At 39.5% G+C, this 15,044-nt stretch overlaps 1 long non-coding RNA gene across 1 annotated transcript; it reads left to right on the top strand.

Annotated features, from left to right (window-relative positions):
* The first annotated feature begins 1,708 nt into the window (after positions 1 to 1,708).
* Positions 1,709 to 14,607, top strand: LOC111095204. Its single transcript, XR_005357008.1, has 4 exons — positions 1,709 to 1,761; positions 2,313 to 2,597; positions 11,844 to 11,915; positions 14,200 to 14,607. It is a non-coding gene; the product is annotated as an uncharacterized LOC111095204 (long non-coding RNA).
* Positions 14,608 to 15,044: the final 437 nt, after the last annotated feature.

The following is a 15,044-nucleotide window of genomic DNA, read 5'->3' as shown; positions in this document are numbered from 1 at the left end:
AGTGTCCCTATGGGATTCATACTGAAAATGTTTCCATTTCAGAACACAGAAATGATGAAAAATAATTTTCTTCATCCTGACAATGAAAATATCTCATGGAAGGGAATCGGGCCCTGGATGTAATTTTATTACACACAGGCTACAGCGCCTGGAGGGCGTGTGAGCATTTCCAAACCTCAGCACATCGGAGTCCTGGGAGAATCTTATACAAAGGCATCATCCATCCATTTTTCACATCTGTCTAACACCGCGCCTTACACACATGCACTTAGCACATATGTGTTTAATGTAAGTACATTTCTGCAGGTGTGGTAAGGAAAGCTGCTCCTAATGCTGTCCACTCACATTCCAAAGCTTTTCTCAATTGCATTGCCAGGCACAACCCCTGATTCTTGGTGATGTGTGTCATGCATTTTTTTCATCCTAACATGGAAAATCCAAAAGGCAGTTGTTAGCCACGCATCCAAATACAAATGTTCACAATAACATGCTGTCACATTAAAGAAAACAGTGAAGCTAAATTATTCATTATACTCACTTACTTTACAAACCCTATGCAGGTGTAGACAATGCTCTGAAGAAATGGCATTGGTGTCTGAACCCCTAACGAAAGAACATTCGCCAATCGTGGGACAAAGAACACTCTGCAAGCCAAAACACAAAGGGAAATTGTCATTAGAATCCTCAAACAAGCAATGAGCCTAAAATAGATTTCAAAAGTAAACATAGAACAAAATGTGGCATAAACATAAATACATGTTTTTACTGGAGACAGACACCATAGATGCCATTAATATTTTCAAATACATTCTCACACAAAACAAGGTAAGAACCACAGGTCTGGGCCCTAATCCTCAAGAGAATTCTCAAGTCACTCTGGGCAAAGTCCTTTCCACCTAAATGCAAGATTTGCTCCCCTGCAAGATTTACTTCTTTAAGTTGGCAGAGATTAATTGGACTCTCTTAGTATAAGATCATACTTACAGTATCTAATTCCCATCCAGAGAAAAGACCTTAAACATTCTTTTTTAAGACCTTAAACATTTTATTGTTGCTTCAGACACCTACCTGTCATTTTATTGGCGGGTTGCAGATAAGCTTTTTCAACTTGGGCTATTTCTCTTGGTCTAAGCTTTGTTATTTATTTTTCCATGTGATTACAAGAAGAATAGAGCTTGTCAGATTTGTGTTTGTTGGTGCTGGGTTGTTTCTGGTTTGGAGTTTTGGGGTAACTTTGTTGCAGGGTGGGTGTTGGTGGCTAATATTTGTTTTTTACTTAAAATTATCCACATATCATGAGGAATGATAAGTTAAGAGTGTGAGTTCTACAGTCAACCAGGATGGGGTTCAAATCTCACACTAACAGTTTGACCTCAGATAATCCAATTAATCTTCCCCTTTCCTCATCTGTAAAATAGAGAAAAAAAATTAAATCTAGCTTATTCTAGCAAGCACACCAAAGGAGGCAATGCCTACAAAGGATCTGACACATTGCCTGCCATATATTCAGTAGACAATAAATGTTATATATTATTATGACTGAACATATTTAACCTACATATTTGTAATCGTTAGAGTACATATCCTATTCCAGTGTTATGACATCATTTACGTATCAAGAAAATGTTTTATAGTTCCATTTACCCTATTGTTAGGTTTATATTAAGGTTCTAAGAACTGTAACAATAGTTTAAAGAACATCTTTGAGGGGCACCTGGCTGGCTCAGTTGATGGAGCATGTGGCTCTCGATCTCGGGGGTTGTGAGTTCAAGCCCCATGTGGGGTCTAGAGGTTACTTAAATAAATAAAACATTTAGGGGATCCCTGGGTGGCTCAGCGGTTTCGCGCCTGCCTTTGGCCCAGGGCGCGATCCCGGAGTCCCGGGATCTAATCCCACATCGGGTTCCCGACATGGAGCCTGCTTCTCCCTCTGCCTGTGTCTCTGCCTCTCTCCCTCTGTGTCTATCATGAATAAATAAAAATAAATATTTAAAAAAAACATTTAAAATGTATTTATTTATTTGTATAAATAAATAAATAAATAAATAACATCTTTGAGCACTCTTTTTGGTACTGAGAATGAATTCCCAGGAGTAAAATTATTTGGTCAAGGGCTGCAAAAATTTTTGTGGTCTTGACACATGCTGCCAAATGAGTTTCCAAAAGTGTTTTAACCACATACCCCACCACAGCCATATACGACTCACTACCACTACTTGGTGAACAACGGGAATTACCACTTACTAGAAATAAAAAGGAAAATAATTAAAAATCACAGAAAGACCTCGTATAATAAGCTCTTGTCTTTCCAGATCTAGAAAAAAAAATGCTGTGAATGGTGCAAGTTTTCATGCCCTCCACATCTGGCAGTTTCCTCCCAAGCCCTTTCTGGAAATATTGTACTCCACCTCTCAGAAATGTCTCATCCTCCAGCCACACACCTCGTAGTCTTCCAGCTCAGTGAAGTCAGAGGGAAAGGAGCGATTTCCTGTTTGCTGCCAGAAGTCCAGTGGTCCTGTGAAGGCCTGCGATTCAACTGCCTGCAGCTGGCATGAAGACAGCATCCTCAGAAGCAATCCCAGAGGAAATAGGACCTGGTGAGGCTCATATATAAATATTTTCTTGCAAGGTGGAGTAATGTAGAATGACACAGCCCACATCTCACCACAAAACATGGAAGGTGTAACCCAATGAGGCATATCACCTGACCTCTGAAGGGCATAATCTGAGAAGGAACAGTTGGTTTGTACAGCTTTGCAAGAGACCTAAGTAATATGTGGTTTTGTGGGAAGAAAAGACAAACCGAGAGAGGAGAGAGAGAGGAGAAGAAAAGAAAGAAAGAAAGAAAGAAAGAAAGAAAGAAAGAAAGAAAAGAAATAAAATAAGTAAGGAAGGCAGAATACGCATTCCTCCTTCTAAGTGACCCCTCCCCCGCCCTCACTCCCTCCCTCCATCCCCCACCCTCCTCCCTCCTCCGCAAGGGAATAAGTAAGAAAGAAGGAGAAAGGAAGGAAGAGGGAGAGAGAACACTCTGGCCTTTGGGAATGAATTTACCACACATGAAAGGTGAGGGACTGACAATGTTGAAATGAAAATCTTTCAACCCAGGGTAATCACAAAGAGGTTTTTCCCCTGTCTCCTTCCACACCAATGTCCTCATGATCCTCTCTTTCTCTAGAAACAAGTCCTGAGGAGCCCCAGAAAGTCATCTGAATTCTGTGCAGGCCTTTTTCTAATAAGAGAAGATCCGACCCTCCCACCCCACCCCCCATCCACCTAAAACTCTCCAAGGAGAAATCTCTCCCAAGTTGCTATCACTGCTAAGGTTGGTTCAACTGCTTCTCCCAGCTCAGTGACAATGTAATGTTCACATAAAAGGCGCAAATCATAGTTGGACTCTTTTGACATTTGTGGATGGCGTGGCATTATTTGCTAAATTCCAGAAAGTGGTGCCAGTTAAACAGGCTGAGAGGATTAGTTACTGCAATGATGGGGATCATTGGCATGGCCTTTGTCGTGGCTGCCTGCACACCTGGGTATGACATGCCCCTACAGGCAGGCAACAGAGTTGGAGGAATAAGAAAAGACTCAGCCTCCCTACTACCTGTGTGACCCCATGCAAGCAATCAACCTCTCTGGGTCTTGGCTGCCTCTCTGTTAACTGGAAATAGTAACACCTGCCTTGCACGGTTACTGCGAGGGAAGCCCCAGTGCCTGAAGCTCGGAGGTTGTAATATCCACGCATACACATATGCATATGCAAATACATGTGCATGCACTTGAGTTTTTGAAAATCAATTACTCCTCTCCATCTTATAGCTCACAAGGTGATTTTTGAAAAGTCAATCAAGAAAGGAAGGAAAGAAAAAGATTTTCCTCTCCAACAAGAAAAAGCAATTAAACATCAAATATTAACTGTTCCTGGGAGTAAATTTTTTTAATGGGTTAAAGGCTCGGCCATTACAGGCCTCCGGTATGTAATTTCTAAGAAAGGACTAGGTAGTTTTTTTCAAAATTAAGTGGAAGATAAAATGCTGGAGCCAGTGTATCTGCTCAGAAACCACTTTTTTATCCATTTTCCGCAGCTTCCCAATTGCATCATGCCTTTTAAGGGACCCAATCTGTTTAAACAGCACTTTATTTTAAACCTTCACTTGTGAAAAGCGCTGATTTATGATAGGGCTGATTAAAGCAATGGTATCTTAAGCAATAATGATTTCAATTATAGGACTTTCACCTATGTGCATTATTCTGATTTGCTCTCCACTTCTTCAGCATGTTTATTCACTGTGGGAGGGAGTACAGGTAGGTGGTGTAATTTTGAAAAGTCCCTGGAATAATTTAATATCAGAAAGGAATGTATAGACAGGTAGACTGATGTGTCTTTTTTGAGGATGTGAATGTATGGTATTTTAATATGCTCTAACAAACTCGAACAACTCCCCAGTGGGCTCTATGTGATATCATTGGGGTTATTTTTCTCCCCTGCTCCATTCCCAGTGGGGCATATGGAAGTCATAGGAACATGCATACTTAGACTCCCCCTAAGCATATAGTACAGAAGAGTCTCCAGTTTCAGGCTGGAGAAAACCATTAAGCTCAGTGCTAGATCTTTAACTCATTCACCTCTAACATCAATATAACACATACCAATGTAACACGTCCTTATCTGAGTGCCTATCCCATGGATCAGGCTGATGAGTAAGACAGTGAAGTCAGCCTAGAGTCATATGCTAGGGAATGGTGGGCAACTGGAAGGAGCCCTGTCTAATGGGAGCAGCTAATTGTCACCAAGTATAGCTGTGAACCAAATGGTGCCACACTCGCAGAATTTTCAAAAGAAGCCAGAAATCCATACCGGTTTGTGAAGTTCAAGTTTCTTGATCTTGAAAGGTTAGACAAACTATGGCCAACTTCAGCCTGGAAGCCACCTTTGCTATGCTACCTAGCTGGTACACAAGTGGTCAGGCTAAGTTAATTTGTCCTTTGGCTCTGCTTTGAAGCTCCACTTTAATTTGAGAACTAGTCTCACAAACACTAAAATTCATGTAGGATACATTCCCATTAAAATCCTCAACAGCAATTGGAAGGGAAAATTCTATTCATATCTTGACAGTTTTTCTCCCTCCATCAAATCAACTTTATAGATTTCTTAGTTCAGTGCTATTAATTGGACTCTTGCATGATTTAAATCTAGCTCTTAATCTCAGCTATACTACAGTGCCGTAGTCTTTATGAGAGCTAACCAGCAAATGCTTCATGCATTAATCCCTCTGCAAAAAATCATCTTAATACATTTTTAAACTTTTTTTTTTCTTTTGGAAGTTAGAAGTCCCAAGACTCAAATGAAATTGTTTGGGTCCAGCCATTAGAATTTTCAGCTTCACACTTGAAAAATAATGGAACTAATTGCTTTACAGAAGAAAATCAGATCAAAGTCAAGATTCTTTCTTTTTAAACTTTGTAATTATGTATCAGACTCCTCCTTGAAATCCTTAAACATACTTTCATTGAAATGTATATGGGCTTCTTCCCTCTTCCTTTCAAATATGCTTTGTCGTGATTTTGCTGTGTTGCCTTCCATTGCCCTCTTTGATGGCACTGCCTGAAAGGAAAGTTCTCAAACATCACCACCACTGGCAGGGTACAGAGACAGATGAAACAGGTGGTGCCCTGTGCTAACTAGGCATCGCACTGTTTTAAACACAGCATCTGATATGTTCTGTAGCTCAGAAACAGGCAATTACAGGAGACCTCACTTCCTTCTATGCATAGAATTTCTAGCCAACCTTCAGCCCACAAATCTCCTGTCTGTCCTCTCCTTCCCAGCCTCTCCCCATAGCAAGCCCACAGCCTGCTTCCCAGCAACCATTAAATCACAGCTAACAGGCTCCAACTGCTCTGGGCACCAGACGTTGGGGGAACATCTGAACCTATTCATTTGCTTTGCACAGCAGCCAATTCTTGCAAGGTTACAGACTTCCTTAGCTAGAAGCTACCTTGGTGATTCTTCTCCATCCCCTTTATTTGGCAAATGAAGGGGGAAAGACCCAGGGAGAGAAAGTGACTTGCCCAGGTTCACACGGCAGGGCTCTGACTTTCTCTCTGGTGCTTTTCCCATGTCCATGTGCAGCCTTTGTGCTGGACAAGTGACAGTTCTCAAAACTAGAATTTTACTTAAAACAAATTTATTATAAAAGCATTGATGGGCTCCTATTTTGTGCGAAGTGCCCTGTTCATCTCCCAAGACTCAACAATGACTGGAAAGCATTCTAATCCTGAGTCAGTCACCTGCTAATGATTCCTTCTGACTGAGCACACACCCAGAACAACCACAAACTGAATATTGCATAGAGGGTGAAAGCTGGGAGGAACTTTACAACTTTCATCCCAACTTCTCATTTTACAGAGAAAAGGCCTTAGAGCCAATTCCCATCGGACCATCAGACGTGGGTCTGCAGCTAGTCCATATCCCAGGTGTGTCTAGAGCCAGTTGGCGCCAGAGGCAGGTCCAGAACCCATGATGCCAATCACTGAGTCATGTCCTATTGGCTTCAGTACTATTGGCCTAATTCAGAATGCAACCTAACATGGGGGCTCAATGTATCACATGTATAATAAATATTTTTTTGTTACCCTTCAAGTATGTTAGTTTGTTCCTATGCTAAGCTTTGAAGTTCCCCCTTTCACTTGAGGACTACTCTCTGAGTACGAAAGTGAAAGTCCATGTAGAAAATGTTCCTATTAAAATCCCCACCAGCAGGGTACCTGGGTAGCTCAACTGGTTAGTGTCGGACTCTTGATCTCAGCTCAGATCTTACTCTCACAATTGTGAGCTCAAGTCCTGCACTGGGCTCTGTGCTAGATGTGGAGCCTATTAAAAAAAAAAAAAAGATCCCCACCAGCAATTGGACAGTGGTCCCTGGGAGGTGGAGTTCAGCTACTGAAACAATAGAACTGCAGTGACTGGCACCGTATGCATGGGAACAGCAGACACCCATACCTCTAATATGTTCAAGATAAATCCAAAGAATTGATGTGATAAGCCAAGTCAATAGAAACACTAGGGGTAGTGTTTGTACTTTCACCATACTAATGGAATTTTTAGGATTACCATAGATATATTTAAAATAGTAGCTGCAGTTTATATATATATTTTCAATAATCTTATAAATCAACAGTGTTCAATAATCTTAGCTGAAACTATAAATGCTAAGTGGACCCATTAAAGAAGAAATAAGATAGATTTTTTTTTTTTTAAATGTGGTCTTCCAGGAAGCTGCCTCTGGACACAACTACAGAAAATTAACACAATAAGTAAAGCATTATAGAAGAGCTATTAACTGATTACACTAATAAAAACCAAATGGGGGCCTTAATTCTGCCCCTCTGGGAGAGAAGGACGGATAAAATAAACAACAGAAAAAGAACATGAAGTAAAGGATAATTGACTTTAAACAATAATAATACAGAAACCTCCCACCGAGCAAAAAAAAAAAAAAAAAAAGATTTAATCCAGATCGCTAGCTTCACTTTGGGAAAGATAGAAAAAAAATTCTGATTCTGCCTTGTTAAAACCTAAGTTTGATGCTAATAAGGGTGTTTTCCAGGTAAACAAATTGGAAACATTGAGGTGGGCTGATAAGGAAATTCTTAAGTGCCAGACACATGGACACAATGACTATTCTGCTATATCATCAAAATGAGGAGCCCTTCTGGTCCCACTCAGAGGCAGAGGGAATCTAAACATTCAGAGCTCATGCTCCATCAGGCTGGGATAGAAAGCAGGGTCCAGTAATGCTCGGCATTCACAGAAAGGGTCGAACCAGACAGAGAAGAGGAGGACTGCCTTGGGGAGAGACCAGAGGCCTTTGAACCCACCCCACGTATGGCACTACCTGTTAGCTAAATCCTGATTTATTTTTTTATTTTTTTATTTTTTTTATTCATGAGAGACACAGAGAGAGAGGCAGAAACATACTCAAAGGGAGAAGCAGGCTCCCTGTGGGGAGCCTGATGCAGGACTCAATCCCAGGACCCCGGGATCATGACCCAAGCCGAAGGCAGATGCTCAACCACTGAGCCCCCCACCCCCCGCGGTGCTCCTAAATCCTGAAATTCTTGAACATGCTTGGGGTTAATTCTGTGTAGCAGAGAAAGGTCTTGTTTTTCCATTTTATTATCTATAACATGGTCTGTCATCCTGCCTTCAAATCTAGCCAGGAGCTTACAGTCTCTCTTAAGTGTCTGATAGGTGCCGAGTGTCCTACCAGATGCTTTACACACATTGTCTGTCATTCTCCCATTATACTTGCAAAACAGGTAATAACCCCAAATTCAGAGTTGCTGAATTGGAGTCTCAGAGTGATAGAGACTATTCAACTTCCCACGGTTATTAGGCGTGGCCCTCTCCAAAGGCCTGCACCTTTCTCCCTCTGCATAGGTAACCACCCCCATTGCTAACTGCGACCATCACTCTTTCTCAGTCTGTTTTCACACATTGTTCTAACCAGTCTAACCCATAGAACCAACCCTCTTTGCATGGCTTCTGCAAAACCCCAGGTTATTTTTACTTTACACTGGCAAAAAGTCAGCAAATTCAAATGAAATAATTCCTATGTGAGAAAATAGTTGAGCATTTTCTTAAAATGCAAACATTAAAAAAAAAAAAAAAAAAAAAAAACTTCCACAAGACACTAACTTTTAAGTTGGGAGAAAATAGCCTGGTCGTTTCATATGATGTACTAACTAACACCGTAGTGGTTCCGATTTGTAAGGAATGTGTTGGTCTGAGACATGATCTCTCACAATGAAATGTGGGTAATTAGAAAAGAAGCATCCATAGGTAAACAATGGGGTTACCTGTATAGAGATAGGACAGTCTTACATAGGAAAGGGTGAGACTTGGGGTGCCTGCCTGGCTCAGTTGGCTAAGCATCCAAATCTTGATTCTGGCTCAGGTTGTGAGATCAAGTCCCACATTGGGCTCTGCACTCTGCACAGAGTCTGCTTGAGATTCTCTGTCTCTCCCTCTGCTGCTCCCCGCCCCCACTCACACTCTTTCTTGTGCTCTCTCCAAAATAATAAATTAACTAAATATTTTTTTAAAAGAAGAAAAGAAAGAAAGAAAAGAAAAGAAAAGAAAAGAAAGAAAGAAAGAAAGAAAAGAAAAGAAAGAAAGAAAAGAAAAGAAAAGAAAAGAAAAGAAAAGAAAGAAAAGAAAAGAAAAGAAAAGAAAAGAAAAGAAAAGAAAGAAAAGAGAAGAGAAGAGAAAAGAAAAGAAAAGAAAAGAAAAGAAAAGAAAAGAAAAGAAAAGAAAAGAAAAGAAAAGGGTAAGACTTGTTCAGTTCTGAGCAGAGAGGGCTAGGAGACACTCAAAGGGACCAGTGAACAGAAGGTTCAGAAGGAAGATTGCCATTTGAAGCTGAAAACACTTTCCAGAAGCCAGAGCTCTTAAAAAATACAATGCATTCAGGCCATTGCACTTACTAGTGAAATATTGGAGGGGTGTCAAATAAAGAATATTTTAAAATAATTTGGAAGTTCTATTGTTTTGCCAGAAGACAGGAAAAATGAAGAAATTATGTCATTTTGAGGAAGAGGACAAAATTATCATTCTTTGTAGATGACAATATTTACCTGTATGGTTCAAAAGAATCAATTGACAAGCTCTCTAGATAAAAAGCAGGAAAGTGGCAAATGCCAAATAAAAATATGACAGTAGGCACCTTTCCTCAGTGGTTAAAAAATTTAATAGAGAAACAGTATTGGGGATCCCTGGGTGGCTCAGTGGTTTAGCGTCTGCCTTTGGCCCAGGGCGTGATCCTGGAGTCCCGGGATCGAGTCCCACGTCGGGCTCCCGGCATGGAGCCTGTTTCTCCCTCCTCCTGTGTCTCTGCCTCTCTCTCTCTCTCTATGTCTATCATAAATAAATAAATCTTTTTAAAAAAGAGAGAGAGAAACAGTATTCACAACAACAATCAATAAACTTGAGACTATATTGAGATATTACATGAAGAAACTACAACTTGGCAGAAATTTGTAGGAAAAGATAAATGAGAAGCAAGTTTTACTTGTAGCTCAGAAAACTCAGTATTAAGGACTTCAAGTGCCCTCACATTAATGTATAAATTGTATACTCACATTTTGAACTGGATGAGTTCTTACGGAATAACAAAGAGCGGAGCATAATCCAGAAAACTAATTGTAAGGATGACAAACTTGTGTTATTGGGTATGAAAACATAGTCTTAAATTGTAATAATAAAAAGGGAGGGTTTTGGCAGAAGAAGCAGTGGAGACTTGAAGATAAATAAATAAAATTGAAAAATACAGAAACAGACCCAATAACATACAAGATTTAGATAAGTAAGGAAAAGAGGCTTCAGTATATAGATTCTTACTACACAGACCAAACAAATTCCAAACAAATAAGAAATTTAAACATCCTTTAAAAATAAAAAGAGCCACAAAAGCACAAGTAAAAAATGTAGATTAATATTTTCTAACCCTGGAATGTGCAAGTCCTTTCTGAACATAAAAGCAGAGGAAGAAAGAATAATGGAAAATATCTTTGTACTTGGATTTACAAACATATACATTAAAAATCTATTGGAGCAGCTGAGTGGCTCAGTCCATTAAGCATCTGACTTTTGATTTCAGTTCAAGTTGTGATCGCAGGGTCATGAGATCAAACCTCATGTCTACTTGAGATTCTCTGTCTCCCTCTGTGTCTCCCCTCCCCTCTCATTCTCTCTCTATCTCTTTCTGTCTAATAAATAAATAAAATCTTTTTAAAAAATCCATTAACAATTCAAAATCAAATGATAATATGGACAAAATGCTCTCAGGCATGATAGTCAAAAGAGTTAATAAACTTAAAATGTAAAGAAGTTTTACAATTTAACAGAAACTCAATTTGGTAAGTTTTTAACTAAAAGTGTAAATAACAGGCAAACTGCATATTCACAAAACAAACCAAATAGCCAAGAAACATGAAGAAAGCATCATAAATAATCAAAAAATACAAATCATAATAGGATTCAAAGTTTCTTATCTTAATTTGGGGAGACTTAATGATGGTTTGTGAATTCTGCATTCTTATTCACTGCAGGTGGGAATATAAATTGGCATAAACACTTTGGAGGGCAGCTCTGTAAATCTTTTCAAAAAAAAAAAAAACTCTTCTCTTTGACTCAAGAATTTTGCTTCTAGTAATTTCCAGAAGAAATGGAGATGCACACAAATATTTTTATAAAGGCAAAAAGTTAATAAATAACATGATTACCTGACTAGAGCTCAACTGAATCATGATACCTACAAATAAAGGAAGCAGGATGCCAACATAAAAATAATGTTTTACAATAGTTTCAACACAGGAGCAAATACTTATTATGACTTGTCAGATGGGAAAACCAAATCACACACTAGTGGATGATAGCAGGGCCTCAGTCTTATTTTTCAAGTATACAAATACATCCACATAAAAAAAGTAGAGGAGGGGCACCTGGGTGGCTCAATGGGTGAAGCCACAGACTCTTGACATCAGCTCCGGTTGTGGTCTCAGGGTTGCGGGATTGAGCCCCACCTCTAGCTCCCAGCCCAGCAGGGAGTCTGCTTGAGATTCTCTCTTGCTCTCCTTCTGTCCCTCCCCTCCTTCTTGTGCTCAGCCACTAGCTGTCTGTCTCTAAAAAAAAAAAAATGTAGAGGAAGAAGTGGTGAGACTATAGTCTATTTTTATTTTCTTCTTCATGTGTTTCCATAATTTCCAAATATCCTACAATGGACACGTTATTGTTTTTGCAATCAAGAAAAACAAAACGTCTTGCATGTTTTCAATTCTAGTTTGCCGGACGTGCCCAGAGAAGGTGCTGCAGGAAATAAAGGAGATCTCAGGCTACGGGGCTGCTCAAGCTGGTGAGTCTGTGCCTTCACCGTATTCTGGCTTTTTTGTTGTTGTTGTTGTTATTGTGGTGGTGGTGGCTCTTTTTTTATCTGTGCTCAGAAAGTTTGCAGTCTCCCACACGTTTTTAGTTGCTCCTCCTAGGAGCGACAGAGCAGAGTGTCCCAACAATACTTAATGTATTTTGTGTCAGGGGCCTGTGGGTCAGCAAGGTTATTAATAAACATAGCCTCTTGTTCTAATTTAGATCCCTTCTCTCCTTCGTGTCTCTCCTCCTGCCCTGCTTTTCCTTTTGCTTCTCTTCCTATCTGACCCTCCTCCCCTTCTCTCTGATACCGAGAATTCGGCCTTCACTTTTGCTCAACTTCTGGCACTTTTCCCAAAACGCTTTTTCTGATGCTCTTGTTGGTCCTGTTAAGTTTTCGTGAGGAATTTAATTTTTGAGGAAGTGCGTCGTGTCCTAAATTGATTCCATGCAAGCTGATGTGATACCATGATGTGCCGAGCCTAGCTGAGTGGAGGGATGTGCAAAACTGAGGCAAACTGTAGCTGAGCCGGGGGACTACCTCGTTCTCTGAAAAGAGTGTCTGTTAAACAAGATTCAGTGATAAAAAATTAGCCGGACTTGAGAGGCTGCTAGGGTCAGCCCTGCATAAAAGGAAGTGAAGTTAGAAGGCACAAGACAGCTCTCAATTTCATTATTTTTCTGTTCTCTTTAATAAGATCAACATTTAAGGAGTTGATCGCATATATTTGGAGTGTCTATCAATTTCATTTTCTGTTCAGAGCTTAATTTACTACCTAAGCTTATAGTTAGAGTAAATCTTGTTTTATTTTTGCCGATCTTATTACACAAAGAGTGGCTGCGCTGTCACCCTCGCTACCAAATTCTTAGATACAAGCTTGCAAATCCCCTGAACTTCATACAAATCCTGTTCAGTTATTTTTCACTGTCAACATTTTCTCTCTCTCTTTTTTAAAGATTTATTTATTTATTTATTTATTTATTTATTTATTTTGATGGGGGAGAGAATCTTCAAACAGACTTCCCACTGAACAAGGAATCTGGCTCAGTCCTACAAAGCGGGAGATCACAACCTGAGCAGAAACCAAGAGCCTGAGACTTAACCCACTGAGCCACCCAGGTGCCCCAACTGTCAATATTTTCTAACTACCACTCCAAACCAGAGAATATTACTCTGTGAACTGAAAAAGTCAGTTCCTAAACACACACACACACACACACACACACACACACACAGGTCTGCACATGCTCTTTCCAAATGTGTTAAACTTCAGTTGTTAACTTTATTCCACTAAACACAATGTTGCATCTTCTATCAGAGCTCTCAGAAAGTTACATGCACCAATGAGAGTTTAGTTAACAATGATAAAGCAACAGTTTTATACAAGAAAATATGTAAAAAGAAATACGTGATTCTGTGTTGAATTATTCATACTTTTCAAATTAACCTATTGCACTTTTTCCTATTTGAGAACGCGTTAGTTTTTAAAACTGACCTAGACTACCTTTTGTAGAATGAGTGGAAGTCTTTTAGAGTGATGTAATTTTTAAACACATGATTAATTCTACTCCCAACTAAGGTCTTCATATTGAAGAAATGAAAAAAAAATGAAGAAATGACAGGCAAGCTAAATTTATTCCAGAGAAAGATAGTTTTCTATATCTAAATTCATTACTGTGAAACATACCGGTTTTATGGCATTAACAGAATTGTGCCCGACTTTCTGTCTTTCCAAACTAAGAAAGAAAATCCCTGTGTACTTTGAATGAATTATGCATTTGACTTCTTAAAATGGTCACCCCAAACCACTGTACATTAACAGTCAGAGATGCAAGAATCTTATATATACTCAGCCAAAATCTCCATTGGAATTAGCCATTAATCAGACTTGACTGAATGTCTAATTTGGTTCCTGTTTATTTTTTCATTTTCCTTTTAAATATATCATTCTTATCTGCTCTATAACAACAATCAAAGGATGAGTATAGCTTTAAATGCGTTCTATTAAATGTGTGGTCATTTGTCATTCACGGATTACTATCTAATTAGGCTATTTTCTTTAAAGGTAGTATTTTTCTTAATATACATAGGCTTGCATGAGCATTAAGTTATTAGATTGTGCTGGGGAAAAACAGAGGGAAAAGGAGGCAGAGAAAGACTTTACTGAGTGCCTACTATGTATCATACGGGTGACACCTGCATCTATTTCATTGGTGGAGTTTTGAGGTTGGGCTGAGTGCTTCACACATCTTTTCTGGTGTTGTCCACACAGCATTGCAATGAAGAAGATATTCACTTCAGGATACAGATGAGAAAACTGGGATTTAGAGATACCAAGCAGCATACCCAAGACACAATTAGTGTGGCACGAAGCAAAGATTCAAACCTAGGCTCTGCTCACCAAACCACAGCATTTCCGATGATTAGGAGTGGTAGACTTCATTGTTTGCAATGGCAAGGGCTTGGAGTAGAAATTAAATCCTGAAACACTGCATGCTTGAGGTCAGTGACACCTGATCATTCATAATGTATGTGGGGAATGTCTGAAAGACCAAGAAAGAGCTCCTAAGAAAGAAAATCATATTGGACAACACGATGGATGGCATCATGAAGTTGCAGCAATTCTAACGTTAGCACGACAATATGTATGTTACATATCATCAGAACACCCGTGACACTGTATGACTCAAATAGATAGACTGGTAACTTTCAAAAGCTGGGCATCTTTGTACCCTTGCTGTATGTATTTTAAATATTCTATATATTTAAAGAGGGTCAATGGTTCCAAGATGTCCCTTTACATTTTGATAAATGAATGTTCTGAGGATCACCTATGGGGAGTTCTTCCCTTGCCTAATAAGGTTGGATGCAAAGCTTAGTTTGATGCCCTGTAGCAGACCTTTTTTTTTTTTCTTTTTTTTTTAAAGTACTCACTCTGTTTTAGCTGCTTCCAAGTCCCAGGCTGGAATCGGCAGGTTGCAGGATGAGGATAGTGTGGCAAGTGTCAGGCTACAGTTCTTAATGCTCTAGGGATAAGATTTCTTATGAAAACTGGCAGCTTTTTTGTTCTTCCTCAGCCTTTTTAACACACAGCCAGGTCTCTCTGTTTAGCTGCGC

Source organism: Canis lupus, chromosome 3 (assembly GCF_011100685.1).
Source record: "Canis lupus familiaris isolate Mischka breed German Shepherd chromosome 3, alternate assembly UU_Cfam_GSD_1.0, whole genome shotgun sequence".
NCBI classification, from domain to species: Eukaryota; Metazoa; Chordata; class Mammalia; order Carnivora; family Canidae; genus Canis; species Canis lupus.
The sequence above is the reverse complement of the archived record's forward strand: the minus strand, read 5'-3'. Positions and strand labels throughout refer to the sequence as shown.